This window comes from Falco cherrug, chromosome 5 (assembly GCF_023634085.1).
Source record: "Falco cherrug isolate bFalChe1 chromosome 5, bFalChe1.pri, whole genome shotgun sequence".
Classification (NCBI taxonomy): Eukaryota; Metazoa; Chordata; class Aves; order Falconiformes; family Falconidae; genus Falco; species Falco cherrug.
The window spans coordinates 22,690,003-22,707,177 of NC_073701.1; positions in this window are offsets into that span (position 1 = coordinate 22,690,003).

Consider the following 17,175-nt stretch of genomic DNA (forward strand, 5'->3'; position numbering starts at 1 on the left):
CCAAACCCATTCCTTTGTGATACAGTCAAACTCTACCTGTTAAAATACATAAAAATGCAGTATTTCATTTGTGCTGTCATCGCTACTAAGCCACCATACCTCCTTCTCTTTCTACAGAGGTGCAAAGCCTTCACCTAAACCCTTTAAAAGTGCACAGTTCTGCTCCTTCTGTGTTGCAGGCCTCCTCTGGACACGACAAACGCCTGAGTGATCTTTGCAGCCCAAACCAGACTAAAGATACTCCATATACAGCACTGTAAATAAAGACACATAGAATGCACTGTGCTCAGATCACAGCAGTCCTTAACGAGGTGTCAAGTTCTTCAGACCTCACACCTAGCCAAAGCCCACTTGCTCATAAGCCAAGTCTGCACAGTAAATATTTTCTGCCTAGAGAACAGCAGCAGATCCTACAGCCAGCAGGCTCCGCACAGTCAAGGAAACCTATAACACTGGAGAAAGGGGTTAATTTCCCCATAAAGGCTTTTGTGCTCCCCAAAAATACCAAAAGTTCATCTACGACACAGGGTGTTCAAGGGAAGGAGTGAAGGTTTGTATAGTATAATATATTTCAGTGGGAATGTGCACAAAAGGGCAACTCTCACGTGAATTATCACTTCACTCAGCGAAGCTTAGATTTTTATTTCCATTTAACGTTGGGTTTCCTCTGTGCTACAGCAGAAGTAAACCTCTAAAACCTGACCTGCAGTGTAGGCGAGTCTAATCCAGTCCCTGCCCTAATTAGTTGGAAGAAATGTGGGAAGGAAAACTGGGACCTGAAGGAGGGGAGCAGAGACTTGAACCAGTCTCTCCCTCATCCCAGTACCTTAGCAACCCAGTTTGTCTCCTCCAAACAGCACTTTTTGCCAAAATGGAAACACTCCAAAATTTTGGTGCAAAATTGTTTTGTGCTGCTAGAGCCTAGCACATAACCAGAGGGGGGCACCTGGGTCAGAACTATTATGCATTTAGATTGTGTAGTGTAGCTTATGCTTTATTTTTTTATAAAGATGGCTATTTTCTTGCTCTACAGACTCTTGATTGCTCAGCCCCAGACACCTATTCTGCAAGTTAGACACATGTTGTGAGCTGTTTATGCTGGTCACATCCTCTGTGTAAAACTTTTATGACTTTTTTAGCTTTTTATTGTTATGTATTTGGCTATCGCAGCACTCAAGTGTGGCTGGCCCACCTTTGGGACCAGTGTAAATCAAGTGGGACAGTAGTGAGTGATGAAGGATTTTATAACTCTGAGGAACTGAATGAACTCTTTCCCTGTTGTTTTAAGATATTTCTATTCCCTTTTCTGAAGGCACAGGATATTCCTAAGAAAATAGAAAGCTGGATTTTTGTCTTCCCCTATCCACTGTGCATGGAGTCTCCTCAGATTTTCAGCTTTAACTCCTTCTTTATAGAACATGCACACAAACGTGACAACTGCTGAGAACAGACGCTAATTTTCTGCATACACTATCTTCCTCCTCCTGTTATATCAACAGCAAATGCAGATTTTTTTAAGCTGATTTATTTTGAAATTCACCTTGATGAGTCTCTTGATTTACAGGACTTTTCAGGTGATTCCCCATCCAGACATTTGCCACACTGAAACCTCAATCTGACTTTCAGGAAATGTGCATCCTACCAGGGCAATGATCAGCTCTCTAAACACCTACCATTTTCTTGCGTCCCATCCACCTTTTTTTTTCACTTGCTTGTCCTCCATCACACCCAGAGCTGTTTACATTCAGTGCAAGGCCCAACAGGAGTCCCCACAGTGCATGGAGGGGACTGGAATTACACTTCAGAGTTAGGACTTCACCATGAATTCAGATTTCTCCAGGGCATCACTCAAGCCCTACAGAGAGCCTTGAGACCCAGCAAGTCTCTCTTTAAACAAGGAGAAAAAAAAAAAAAAAAAAAAAAAGCATCTATACTTTGAGATTGAAAAGAAAAGATAAACCAAACGCAGCTTCCATCTGAGTTTGCAGAGCCTGGACCAACTCCTCTAATTATTCAAAAAACATATCCTGTTAATAAAATCGTATATTATTTCCACTCAATGCCAACAACATTGTTAGCTCTTTCACACCTGTCCACTGCATCAGTGAATCAAATACTGGACCAACTTATTTCACTATTGTGAACATATAGTGCTGAGAAGTATAGCCATCTAAGAGGTAAGAGGCGTACTAATACGGATGTCAAACCCTCACAGGGATTTTGAGCTCTGCTGAGCTCAGGGGATGAGCTGAACCCAAGAGAGTCAAGTTCAAGTCCTTTCATGATTAAAGAGCTACAGATTTTAGTAGGCAGCAGTTTTTGCACAGCTACACCATGTTCTCTTAAGTGGATGCACAGTTTTTGCTGTGCTGCTTGCACTGTGAAGTGGCTGGACAGAAAGGCCTTTTTCACTACCAAACTCTTATTACATAGTAAATTGGGAAGGCTGTTTCCTGAATCAGTCTGTCAACTATATAACAATTTATTATGACCAATTTCAAATCAGCTCCTTTTGCAACTGGAAGTTCTAAAAATAAATAAATAAATAAATAAAAATTCAGAAGCAAGCTTTCATCTAGGCTTGAAGACATCCTACAGATTTTTACCCCTTTCTGCATTCTCCTGTGCCCTTAAAATAAGGAAGAGCCACTTCATTCCTGTGCAAGTAATTCATTATGCTCAGAAAAAGCAGCAGCAGAAAGCCAGGCTTACCTAGCACAGTGGTAGAAATAAACTAGGAAAGCTCTGATATTAAGCAATATCTGTATTCCTCACTCCTATAATTTGAAGATTTTGGCAAAACTGGGTCATTGTTTTCTTACTCCTCTCCTTCCCAGTTCATATGCACAGGGGATTTGGCACATTCAGTTTCTATGAATAATCTTCTGCTTGTTGTTGTAACCCTTCATGTGTGTCTAAATTTTTTCATTCACTTTTGCTAACCTAATTCTTCCAGATGTCTGGGAGTTTTTGCATTCTGGGAGGAAGGACTACTACAAAAGGGGCAATCATAACTCTTGTGGACTCTTTCCTCCTTTTTCACATTAAACCAATTGTTGGGTTCTTAATCTCTTTGGTTTCAATTTTCATTTCACAATTAAGGGTATTATTGCACCATGGAAATAATTGCTTAAAAGGTTTAAATGCTATGCCCCTTACAAAATAACAAGCCTTCTTTATTTCCTAATTAGAAGAGTAATTGAACCTTTATGAGTCTTCAGACAAGGTCTAAAAATTCCCAGAAGGAACCATACTGGAGAAATGGCCAGCCACTGTGGCATTTGTAGAGAAATTATGTCATCTTCTGTGGCCGAGAGGGGAAAGAAAGAAGAGTGGAGAACCAGGGCAGCTGGGACCCTGTTTGGATTCCCTGTAAATAAAATACCCAGCCCTTCTGCTCTACCCCAGGACCTCTTTTCCCTCTCTAATGGCTGCTCTGCTGCCACCATCTCCCTAGATATATTGTCTGGTGGTGTGGGGAGCTGCAGAGGGGAAGGCAGAAAGGGTCAAGAGGTCCCTAAGCCCTGGACTGTTCGCTCAGGATTCACAGGCAAGAGTTAAAGAGGTTGAAACTGCAGACTTCTATCCCAGAAAAATAGGCCATGTAAAATCAGTCTCTCTCGCGTCTTCCTGGAGGTAAAAAGAATGACACCATCCCTTGAGAGTAAGTCCAGTGATAGAGCAAAATCAGGGAATCAGAATTCGGGGGGGGGGGGGGGGGGGAATACAACCAACCTTTTGCAGAACCTGAGCATGAATTATTTTCCCTGGCATTAAATTTGGAAGGTCCTACTTGAAAGTATGTATATTTATAGTTTTAAAAAACAACAAAAAACCCAACCAAAAACTAGCTTGTAAATTCTACTTTTAGTTTGACATTTCATTGAAATATAACCTTGGTGGCAAATGCTGCCTGTACAACTTAGATGCAAAGGCAGAGGAAAAACAAGTCACCCATGGCTTTACAGTTCTACATACAGAGGCAGCTTCACATCTAGCTCATCCTGCATAACATTTTCCATTACAGGACACCCCCTTTACAGTAGCTTATAACTTTCCTCCATATTAACTGTTTGAGTAGAAGTTTCCATCCTATGTGTTTTTGTCATGCTACCTGATGATGTTTTGGGGGAGTTTGTTTTTTTGGGGTTTTTTTTTTTTTTGTTGTTGTTGTTGGATGGGTTGGGTTTTGGTTTGGGTGGGGGGTTTTTTCGTTTAAAAAAAGAAAAAAAAATTGTTTGGCTTCCAAAACTTAGAGGAAAATGTTTGGACACATGAAAAATGTTCTTATAGCATTTTTACAGAAAAGCTCCGGGCTTCAGAGCAGAAGTTTCATATTTGATGGGACAGACTCCACATAAGGGCTTTTCTCATCCACATGGGAAATCACCCCAATTTAATTCACTCAGTCTTGCAAAAGTGAGAGGTTGACTATGAGAGCACGGTGCTAACAAGAATCTGACTACACAAAGTAGTTCCTTCCAACTGTCTCTACAAAAGGAATGAGAGAAAGAAACCATTTGTGACCACTTTTACTAAGCACACAGCGAGGCCTCTGACAACCTGGCCTGAGCTTCAACAAGCACAAAAAAAGCAAAGGAATGGTGACTCATAAATCAGTCTCAGAAAGCCTACTGCTTCGAAACTGATATGCATAAGCTATGGTTAGCAGTAATATTTTCTACCATGATACTTGTCCTCAAGGTCCACCTCCTCAGGCTGATAAATCAAAAGGTTTTTTTTGTTTGATATCTTTGAAATCTCTGAAGATGCAATTCATTAAAAGTGTTGAAGCTGTCACTTTCTCACTTCTGTCCCTTCCTGCTCTCCTACCACAGGCTGCTCTCAGCAGCAGCACAGCCCAACACTTGCCTGCTGGCTTCCTGAAGGCATTTACATTGCCCACACTGGAGTCTTGCAGCGTCAGCCCCTATCCATGACCTACTATGCAAGTTTAGCAACCACCACTCTTCCAGAGATTGTTTTTTTCCCCCCCTCTTCTCCCAGGAGAAAGAGGTCTGCTCCAAATGAAAATTAAGCAGCATGGAACAGAACAGGAAGGAAAAAAGACACAAACTTTATTTCTTGGACAGTTAATCAGAAATCTTAAATTATGAGTTTGTCAAACCCATAGGGCCTGGAATAAGATCTGCAAGTAAGTGAAGAAGAGCCTTTGGCTGTGTTTGCCAAATGTAGGCATTTGCTCTTGCTCTTCTTGACCAGCTTTCAAGACCATTTTAGCTGCAACTAGAGGGCTACAAATCTATAGGATTGCATACTTAAACCAGTGTTTACAGTGACTGGGGAAGAGAGATTTACACTCTGCGGCTCATGCTTCTTAACCAATTTACAGAGCACGTGTCTCAGAAGCATGTTAAATAGCTCATGGCAAGGCCAGCTATTCACTGATAAAAAGCCCGAAACGCTTAAGAGAACTGTCAGTGTCTAAAGTTGTGTTAACATATGTAAGTACAATTCAGTTCACTGAAGGCCCTAAAGTTCAGTTATGACCTTTCTTGGACATGACCAAGATCATCAGTAATTCTTAATTTTTAATTCTTCTAGCCCGGCTGGCTTTTGCTAGGCTCTAATCAAACTTGTTGCCAGAGTCAGTCAGCTATCTAGCTGGGAAAACAAGAGTAGGGATAGGATCAAGATGCAGCTGTCATTATCAGGGAGCAATACTTATTGTGTTTCAATACTTCCAAATTGTACCTATCTACTTAAACAGGGAAAAATTAGTTTCTCTATTTTATGGACAAACCTGCACACATACTTTGGACTCAGTCAGTCAGACACCACAAGCACTATCTTCCTAAGAAAATCAAGCCATGGCCTCTGGGCCCAGCCATACAGAGTAAACACCATCTCTAGAGACACTCCTTATTCTGTGAAATGGTTTTAGGTCAGTTCAAGCTACAATTTAAACCAGAAGCACTGGTGAGGTTTATAGTCAGAAGTTGGCACCGCTTCATACCAGCCTATTTTAAGGCTCCATTTGCCTCCCATCACACAAAAATGTCATAGCTGATTTCATCAAGAGCAAGTGCAGGTAGTAAAGCTGCACGTCTAGCTGGAAAACTAGTAATAGAAATAGCCTGGCTTAGGGCTAATGCTGCCACAGAAATCTTTCCTTTTGCTTCTGATGACTGTTTAATGTCTAAACCACACAGCCCTAATTCTGTGTTATGTTGCTTTTTACAATATATTTTTGATTTGCAGAATAAGCAACGAGCCTGTTCCTTGTTTGGCAATAGTACAAAGTCACTTTGAACTAACAACATATTCTGTAGTCTAGCCTCAGGTATGAAGTTAGCTACTGGCTGGACATAAAACATGCATCTGAGCAGTATGGATCTGGCTGCATGTGCCAGATCCACGCTGCTTTTAGAACAAACACAAACATGTCTGTTTCTGCCTTCACATACACCTGTGCAGCTCCCCTAAGCTCAGTGTGTGTAAATCAGAGGGCAGTCTTGAATCCACGTGGTCTGCACAAGAACTGTGCCTCCATTCATTTCTCCCCCCAAAGCCTGGAGGTCCATGCCAGACTGACATGCTAAACTAATTTTCTGGAATCTGCTCCTGTAGCCAGGCCTGCAAAGTGAGCCTGAGCTGCGGTCAGAGGACACCGCTGCTAAGCTAGTGAGACTGACAGAATATTAGGGGTTCTGCTTACAAATACTTATTTCCCCAAAAAGAGAGCAACTGAAATTAGAGAAGAGGTACCTTTTTTCATTGTACATAATGAGCTGTACAAAAGCAGCTCTACGCTATTCTTCTGGGTTTCCCCTACACATAACACTAATAATCTATGGCAAAACGCATTCCTATTAGGAAAAAAAGCATTGTAAACGCCTGGATAACCCCTTCCTTATCTCTGTTACTCTGGGCAGATTGTCTCTAGACTTCAGCATCAGTACAAGTTAAAAACCCATTTTGATCCTGAACCACAACTCTCACTTTACCACATGATGCCAGGCAGGATGGTTCTTGCTGGCTTGTGTTCCTCAGGAGCCTTTGAATGACCTCAGACATTTTTCAAGTAGATTGAGTGCATCTCCAGATGACCTCAGACATTTTTCAAATAGATAGAGAGCATCTTTGCTAGTCTGTCCTGGGGAATACTCTGTACACTCCTTTGTGGCTCCTCCATGGAAAGCCTGGACCTTTCACTATCATTGCACACAGAATGAGCATCATCTCCATGCTACAGAGGTAGACTGAGTATTTTTAGCGAGTTATTTATTTTCAAGTAGTGATTAAAAGCACTAGGAACAGGTTAGTAAGTCTGTAGCAGAGGATCTTTAGCCACAAGAGGATCCCAGTAGTTTCTGCCAAAGGAAGTGTCACATCTTCGCTGAGGTGCAAGTTTCAAGCTTGTCTGGTCTGTTACACCTCAGTATCAGCTTGTCTGCACTGAAGATTTGGACTGCAGCCCTCCGAGTTTGTATCTGATACTGTGTTATCTCCAGATTGCTGGTAAAATATGGCTGCAATGTATTTTTATTGCCTTTTACTGTAATATGTTGAAAATGATGGATTTCCCTTGAATTCCACTGCACAGCTATCGAAGAAATACAGCAAAATACTGTCCACATATAGACTTCCCTCTGCCTATTCAACTTTGGGGATTCAGGGAAGCCATCGGTATTCCAAGCCCAAAGTCAGACTGATTTCCCGCATTCGGAAATATATCAAAGGGAAGAGTCAGCACTAGCAAACTGCACTGAAGATTTCCTTCTCAGGGCTCTATCTTGAGGTTCAAGTTGGCAGTCAAAGGAAAGAGCACAGCCCAAAGTTACTGAGTTTGACTGGCCCATAGAAGATGGCAGATCTCTTGTGCTGGCAGAGAAGAAGCTGCCTACACTTCTACATGCCACATCTTTCCTGGATATAAAGTCTTTCCTATTTGCTTAGAGTCAGACATTGTTGTTTTGTTTTAGTCTTAAAGTGCTTCCTTATGGAGAAAATAACAGATATGTAATATTCTTCTGGTTGGTTTTTTTTCATGAACATTCGGTAGACCTTTCTCCAGTTCCTCCTATGAAGGACAGTGAGGACTTGATGCATGCATAACTTATTCAGCAAAACTTTTGCACATGTGGTTTTACTTGAACAAAGACCAGTGACCCTGGACAGCTGATTTTTTTATTCTTCTTAATTTTAATTTATTTTGTTTGTATGGAAACTGTCTTCAGCCAAGAACTCTGAAACTTTTGGTCAGCTTTAACCTGAATACTGTCTGTATTTTCCTGTTTTTTCATTTCACACATCCCAACACTTTGCTTTAGTAGAGACAACAGTAAAAATTCCAAAATATTTCATAAGTTCTTAGAAGAGAGAATCCATTCCTCACAGATTCATTTAGGAGGAATTCATCTTGAAGGAACTGGAGAACATCAAAGCCCTTAAGCTTTTAGAAACTATAACTCATCTTTTGAAATATGAAACATGTGCGCCAGACAGTTTTGCCAAATGTTTACATTTTGGTGCATAGTTGAACTGCTTATCAGAAGTTCAAGTGTTCTTTGTTCCTAATTTCCCACTATGATTCACACTGCATGCTCTGTTCAAACACAGTAACATCCTTTGGCCATGAGAGTCAGCAATGCTTCTGTCTCACACGGAGCAGACCAAGGAGCCCCAGGTGCTCAGCACTCATAGCATGCCATAACTCTAGCGTATACGACCAGTTTTTATCTTTATTATAAGCAAGACTACATGCAGAACAGTCTAAACTCTTATATTCAGGGAAATATGAGAGCATCCTTCCCCCAAATACTTAAAGTGCCTCACCTTGGTACCTCAGTACTGTAAAGTGGCTGAAATCATTCTGTGCATCCCAATGCACCCTTTCATTCACTTATGGCAGCAGCTTCCACAGGATTTTCCTGCCCTGTGAAATCCCAGATATGTTCCCTTTTCTCCCCTCTCCCATATGATGAGAGCTGCCCTAGAATTTAGTTTAAGAGAAAGATAAGCACCTTCTGAGGATTAGTCATCCTATTGGGATAAAGACTTTTTCTGAAAGTACTACTGACTGTAGAGGTGTGCTGGAACAAGAAAGTCTAGATACTTATCTGGGCCCCGACGTTCAGCAAGGTGAACATCAGAACAAGGAATGGACCCTATGCTGCCAAGTGAAGTGAAACATCAACAAAAATATTTTCACTGTTTATTGCAGTATTCTGAAAAATAAGATAAAAGAGGATGACACTGATTATTTTGGAGAACAGGCATGGCTTCTGCTGTTTCATGATGGTAATGGAAAGTAGGATTTAGCAGACATAAACCAAGAGGGGAAGAGGCAACAGTGTAAGAAACAACACAAATCCACAGCTTCTGGAAGAAAGAGAGAAGACTGGGGATAAAATGTTTTGCAGTCCTAACAAAGATCACCCTTATTGTTGGTGGTCATTTTATCTCAGAAAAATTAAGAGGAAAGGAAAATTGTTACAACCGCTTAGTCTTGCAGGGAGAAGGTTAGCCTAACTAGAACAGAAGAGGTGAAGTCAGCAAGTATCAGCAGGAAATACAAGACATGTTAGTCATTTTCATTTCCAGACACAACGTGGAAATAGTCTATGAAAATATGTCAACAAATTATTTGCATGTAAATCAGCAAAGCCACAGTGACTTCAGAGGAACTCCCTCCATTTATCCCATCAGGGCAACAGGCAGGATCACCTCCCTAGCAGGGTTTCTGACATTTACATTTGCTTGAAAGAGAACAGACACTATTGTCTATTCAGGAAAGGGCTTTCTAGGACTGAGAGAGGTAGGGTATCAGAGGAAAGGAAGCTGCTGACAACTGACATATCTGCAAGCATGCTTTCTTAAACCTAGGCTGGACCTTTTCCCTCTGCCTTCTTGCAGCAGAGATAGCTGGAAGTGGCTCGCTCTTACTGTGGTCGCATGTAAGGCAAACCTGAAACTGTGCAAGGGGTGAGAAGACACTGTGATTTGCCCATGGAAATCAGATGTGGTAGTCAAAGGAGCTCTACATGAATATACAACCTTTCCTTCCCACTTCGTTTTACTCTTTTATTCGCATATTGCCCTGAGTAGAGAATGGCCACCCTCAATTTATTTTGGCTTTGTATTATTTCAGCAGCTATCCAAAATCTAAAACAATTTGTAGGTACCTTAAGGGTATCTTACTGCATTTAACCATGAAAGTTCGGAAGAAAACCCACTTAGAAACAGTCTTTACAGAAGAGGTCTTGCTCTTACAGAAGTCAGGTTTAATTTTCTTTCACTGATCATGACAGCAGCTGTCTAAAGATTCAAAATCTTTGTCTTCACTGAGGTTTGGAACAGACTCTGTGGGATCACAATTACGTTCATATCCCTCCCATCAAATTCAAGTGCACAGCAACATACTGGATTTACCAAGTCAAAGACCTGATCACACTTTAGCTACCCTCCTGCTCAGCTAAAAGCCAAGGAAGAGATCTAAACAACACATCACTGTAAACAACAAGGGAAATATTTCCAACAGGAAGTTACTGGAAGGAAGAACACATTACTACCTCATCTCGAGGGTAAGATAGACAAAACAAGATTCTCTAAGACATTAACAAATATAAAACGACTTTTAAATCAGGATAGCACAGCAATGGCCTTTCAGAACTTGCTTTACTAACCGAAGTGTTGAAATGGCAACAGACTTGTTCTCCTGAGCTGTGAATCATCCCACGAACTTCAGGGGAGCCGTATGAAGTAGTAGGATCCATCCACTTACACAAAGGTCACTGAGAGGTGAGGCCCTAAAGTAAGTCTTCAGATCTCAAAGAATTTCCTAATTGCAGTAATTAAGAGTTACAGGGTAAGAAGGAATACCAAAGAACACTGCAGACACTGAGATAACTTTCTTTCCCTTAGGACTGGCAGTTTTTTCATGCTTTCCACCATACTGCCTTTAATTAGTTCACCACAGATCTTGCATCAGCTTTTAAGCTATATTTAGACATAGCTAGAGCCACCGGGAACTCTAGCACACTTTTATTGTCACAACACAACTTTGATGCATTGTCTTTTACCCAAAAGAGCTAATAAAGCACCTCTTTTCTCACCATCCCAGAACCAGAATAGATTATCCCAGTGTTTCCAGAGGCGACAACTATGACAAATACAATAGAAATGAACCTGACAGATATATATAGACAGACAAATGAGAACCGCGTGCATTGCTCTGGGTGTGTGAAGAGGAAGGGGTAAATGAAGTTGTGGTTTGGATAGAAATATAAAGTCTTCATAACAAACTAGACCATTTGTTGGATGGTGAAAGTTCCTGCTTTAGATGTGAGACAAGTTTATGCTTTAGGTGAGGTAAAGAAACAGTTAGAACAACTCCATCACCTATTCACTGCTGAAGGATGGTGGTGGGGAAACATTGCTTTTGAACTGTTACGAAACAACCTACCAAAACAAAAAGTTGGATGTTGGGGATGATACTGTTACCACTTGATCCTAAAGAGGTTAACAAGTGGCAGAAAAAGCAAAAAAATACAGTCAAAAAACAAAAACCATTGGAAAGTCAATTTAACCGTCAGTTTTGAAAAAAATACATATTTTACAATGATAGAGCAATTTCCAAAAGAGATTATCAAGAGCAAGTTTCTTGAACAGTTTCCTAACCTCTCTCCAGAAAGGTTTTCTAAACTTTCCAGAAAGTAGAGATCCTACACCCATTTTGCAAACAGAGAGCTTCAGATACTGAAAGAGCTTAAAGACTACTCCTGAAGTCTTTAGTAGAACTGGGAACAAGCTGCCACTTTCCTAACCTGTGTACCATAGCAATGAGACGACTCATCTCCGCCATTACGGACGGTAACAGACTCTTACAGGTGCTCTGCTCAGAAGAGGTTACAAGAGCATTGGTAGGCATGAAACATCTGTCCAATTAAGACTTAAAAAAAAAGTAGAGCAATGCTATTCATGACTGAACTACCAGATTTAAAAAAGCAAATTTTTACCATCATAACAGGAAAAACCCTAGCCTAATGGATGTGATCACAAGCTATCTACTATAAATGGCTTAAGTTATTTATTAGAATTGCAATAAAGCAAATCCACTTAGAGATGTGACGGAAACCCACAGCTTTCCAACCTATGTCAAGTTCCCATAATATTGTTCTATACACTTTTGCAGTTCCTTTTCTACCTTCATATTCAAAGAATATTCATACTCAAATTCTACCTGAAATACTGAGGTAACTTGAAGTGCCAGTTTCATGATCTTTATTGGGAAGAAAATGCAGAAGTAGCAGTCAGGGAGACTTAAGGTTTACATGTGCACATTGTTAGATCTGCTTATCTCTAGAAATACAGCAGCTGCCACAAGCACATAAACCTCTGAACTGAAATCACCACTGGCATTTCTGCAAGTACATTCTGGGCTGAAGAACAGTTGTGTCAACACCGAGTACTACTGAACACAGCAAAAAATTTCAGCACTAGGAACCTTATCCCAACTATTATATCATTCTTCAGCAATTTTATTTTCATCAGAAGCACCCTGACTGTCGTGCTCTTACTGAAGTCTATACTTTGCAAGGATTAGGCATCCACATCCTTTGACAAGTTTTTATTGCTCCTCTGACTCATCAGATGAAAATGCTCCCTATGAGATTCAAAGGGAGCTAATATGTAGCTTTATACACAACACTTAGCTGCAGAGCACAATTCTTTCTACACTTCAACAAAAATGAAATACCAAAACCAGGAAGACCCTTGAAATCAAATAGCCCAGCAAGTCTGGAAAGGCACAACAGAATTCAAGGAATGCTGAGAAAGTTGTAAGTCACATGCAACATTAACAGAGATTTTTGCTAGTTAAGTATATTATTTTTTTTGCTATAGTTTAGAAAGAAAAGCAAATTTCTTTCCCTTTGCAGTTTCCTGATTATTTTACATTTTTGTCAGACTTCATAAAGGTTCCCTGAAATAGCACAGAATGCTAGAGACCTAAGTGAAAGAACACAAAGCTGAAGTTCTGCACCTTAATTGATTTTCCTTTAAAATAATGACCACAGGGTTGGAAGGCCAACTGGCTCAGGGTATTAGTAATGGATATGAAAAATTTCCACCTTAAGTCAACGGTTCAAAACCAGTCCAAGGCAGCACAAGCTTTGAAAGCTATTTGATGACCTATGTGAAGTGAGCTGGTGGTCTCAGTAAAACTCCTGCTAGGCACATGTCTATGTTACTCTTGACTTTCTTGTTTGAGGTGTCTGCAAATACTCCAAAAGGAAACCATCACCAACATATAACTGATGTATGTAATGGGTGTTTGGAGAACGAGGAACAAAAATTGCTGTTCAGATCTGAACAGTGCAAAAGTTTGAACTGATGGGGTTTTCACAATAAGGAGGGAGAGGTTACCTGTTGAACTGAAAACACACATAAACCCTTATTCTAAACACATCTTGCATTACACACTACCTCTCACTGTAGTAGGTTTCAAGGAGTTTCACAGACACATATAGGAATTGCGTCAGTCATCACTGAAACAGATGAAACACAGAGCAAAAGAAAGGAATATTTAGCAAGACCACACCAAAGAACTGAGTACCAAGAGAACAAGGAGGAAGAATATGCAGGAACAGCAGTTTTAACTAGCTAGAGCATAAGCCAATGAACTGGAATTTTCTCCCTTCAAGACATTACACTGAACGTCGGAGAAATGCCAGAGAAAAATGTCATAAGCTCAGTTTTACAACTCATCCAACAGACTGTTTCTCCCCCAGCACTGTATCCCCTGCACCAACAGTCTGATTTGGCCTGTCCCCCAGCAACATACCAAGATAATCAGTTCCAAGTTGGAAACCAGAGTGTCACCTGCTGACCAAGGCTGCTTCTGGTAACTCTGATGCCTCCCATCCAAGCAGATTCAGAGTGCCCATTTCTGGTGAGTTTCTGAAGGCTTAAGAATTCCAACACCAGCTTACAGATAGGTAGACGAACGCATGGAAACCTTCAATAATCAGGATATATCCTTCTAGCTGTGAACATTATCTTGCCCTTCTGTATCTATAGAGAAAGAGTTCAGTCAGTGTCAGGCAGCTGGTTTTTATTTCTTCATGTGGGGCATCCCGTGTGCTATAAATGAAGCAATTCATAGGTTGCCAAGAAAGATTCTCATACAGCAGTAAGAAACTTTTGCTCCACTGAAGTTTGAATTCAATGGCCGATGCATTAGACTCAAGATTTCTAGAGTCACCCACCCAACTGGAATGAATGAGCAACAATATCTGGCAAGTATAAGCTTTATAACTATTATTAGCAATTTTACAGAGACTATACTTTGTAATTTTATTGTACCTGTCTTCCATGCTTGCAGCACTGCTAACACAAAAGAGTTGGCTTATGAGATATTATCAGAGCAGGGTGGTTTTTTTCCCCTATAACTAAATACACATAAACTCCTCATAACATCCATACACAGAAACCATTCTGCCTTCAAAAGGGATTCCTCTCTTATATAGCATTACAAGAAGCACGTGGAAGGGAAGATAAACTTTCACTACATCTGTGATACCCACTTCATATTTAAATACATCAAAACCCCAAAGCTTGAGCTAAATGATAGTTGCTATCACTTAGTTGCCCAGGGTTAGAAACAGAGGATTTTCAATAGGGATAAACAAAGTTTATTCCTGTGTGAGCCAATAGTGCACGTATCACGCTGCTGAGGGTCCATTTGACAATTCCCACTGTATCCTGCTGTCCAAAAGGGCACAGGACTACGTGTGTCAAGAAAGTCTTTTCCTCACACTTGGTGCCTTGCAAAGTCTGACTGCCCACAAGAGAGTCTTCATGCCCAAACGGGTTCCCCTAAAACCTCTTAAAGCAATCAAAGGACAAAAATAATCCAAATTAATTCTCTCAGAGTAAAATTTAGCATCCTTATTACAAAACTAGAAACACAACAAAAGGATAAGAAAAAAGACCTACTTCAGAGCAAACGTAGGAAAACTCAGCAATTTCCTCTCAGCTACCTTTCTACAAGGCAATCAGTTCTCCCGTCCCTTGCTCTTGGAGGGCCACCCATCCCTGCAATTTTTCACTTCCTTTGTCATAGAGTGTCCCCACAATAGCTCAGCAGAGCCAGCACAAGCTTTGTCCCTCACATCTTTGACTGAACAGAGTTCCTTTGGCCCTCACATCAGTTCTTTTCCTGTTCATTTTGTTAGCTTTGAACAGTTGATGTCTATCAACTATGGCTTTGAGGAATCATACCTCTCCCCTTCGGACCAGATTACCAGAAAGCTCTCCAGGATCAGATTTCTTCTCTTCCTGTGAATTTCTCTGAATTCCCATTGTATTCTTTACTTAAAACATTCTTTCTAGCTTCAGGCTCTTTTGCAAGCTGCAACATTTTCAAGACTGGCAAAAAACTTTATAAAACATATACCAGAAGAAATACTTATTGTACATATGAGTTATGAGAGTCAAAGCTATCAGCTTTTTAGCTTTCAGAGAGACCACACATGGTGTACTAATAGTATAGATGAAAGACTTGACAGTTACAACTTTTTTTTTTTAAATAAGTTATCTTCTTGTTCTCATTTTGGGTCATATTGCAGAGATAGTTTTGGCTCAAAACATTAGCAGAGATAACAACATTAAAAATTATGTATAGTGTTTCAAGTATGCAATGTTCTATCAAGAGTTAAATCTTTATACCACTTTTTTCTCCAATCAGTGGCTCAATAGTATTATACAAAAATATGAGAAATTTTATTGATTTTAAGCATCAAATCAATATCAGGAGTGGGATTAGGACTTCAGGCTTCTTAATTTTCTTCTTGGCATAATCTAAAATTCCAAGTAGAAATACTGATATAGAAAAATTGGTTGTTCAGCAAGGCTTTTCCCCTGTGGAAATCATGTTTTCCTATGAGAACTGCTAAATGTTTGTACCAAAACAATAACAAAAATAAAATAGGTTTATTGTTTCATCTGGAAAATTTAACCATCAGAAATGCTAAGACATTGTCTTTCAAGATTTCCAGGACCAGTGCTTCAAAACATCATTTGAGGCCAAGTTTTTCAGCTGAACTGAGCTTCTCACGATGCCCTGCACAGTGGCCCAGCAAAAAGACTGAACTACATCCTGGGGTAGTGAGGGACTGCAGGAGCAGATGGCAGAGATCAGATTTTAAGCGACAACTTTACTTGGCACAGTTTGTTATTATTTCACTTTAAAAAGTTATGATTAAGATATTTTTCCTGAATTAAACTTTCAAAAGTTTCTTATTTTCTTATTAGGAGTGAAATTCTTTTCATTGTCATCAGCACTTTGAGGACTGGGAGAGAGGCAGGTCACTAAAGGCATCAATACTTTCCAAGCAGCTGTACTTCCTATCACATATGCCCTTTACCAGAATAAGCAAGTATCTAGATAAACAAACACTGGTGCAAGTCAGAAAAACTATGCACAGTAGAGTTTTTTCACAATTTAATTTCACATTTAATACTTAGTGCATTTAAAGAACCATGAAGAGTATATTCATCGTTTCATTTCTGCCCTGCCAAAAACTGCTGCAAAATAGTGACATTTTTAGAAGAAAACCTAATTATTTTAGAGTAACAATTTAGGCTTGCTATAAATTTCAGTGATGTGCCCTCATTTACAAAACTCTATTGAGGAAAAACATCTGCCCTTTTCCATTAAAAGCATGAATGGCCGAAGAGCAATGAAATAATACTGCAGTGGTGAGCCCCACAGAAGTGTCTATAAACAAACTCAACAAATACATTTTTCTGGAATGTATATAGTGGAGGATAGATCATATGTTCCTCTTCCTAACCACGGTGTACTGCAATAAGCAGCTAGAATGATCTAACGCAGATTTCATTTTACATTTATTCCTCCCAGTTACTTGCAAGGTAAGAGGGATTTTCCTTGACTTAAACTCTCAGAATTATTGGTGTTTGTCCAGAAACTATCTCCAGCACAATCTCAGCATTACCACGTACTGAGAGGTCTGAGTGCTCATTACTTACCAGGTGTAAGCTTGTACATAGGGCCTCCACCTGTTCAGAGAAATGTTCTGGACTTTGCACCTTATGATGCAAATATCAACTGGAGAAGAATTCAGAACACACACACTTTCAGGCCTTCTTTGCTAAGAAGTGGAAATCAAAGGCCAAAATTCAAGTTCT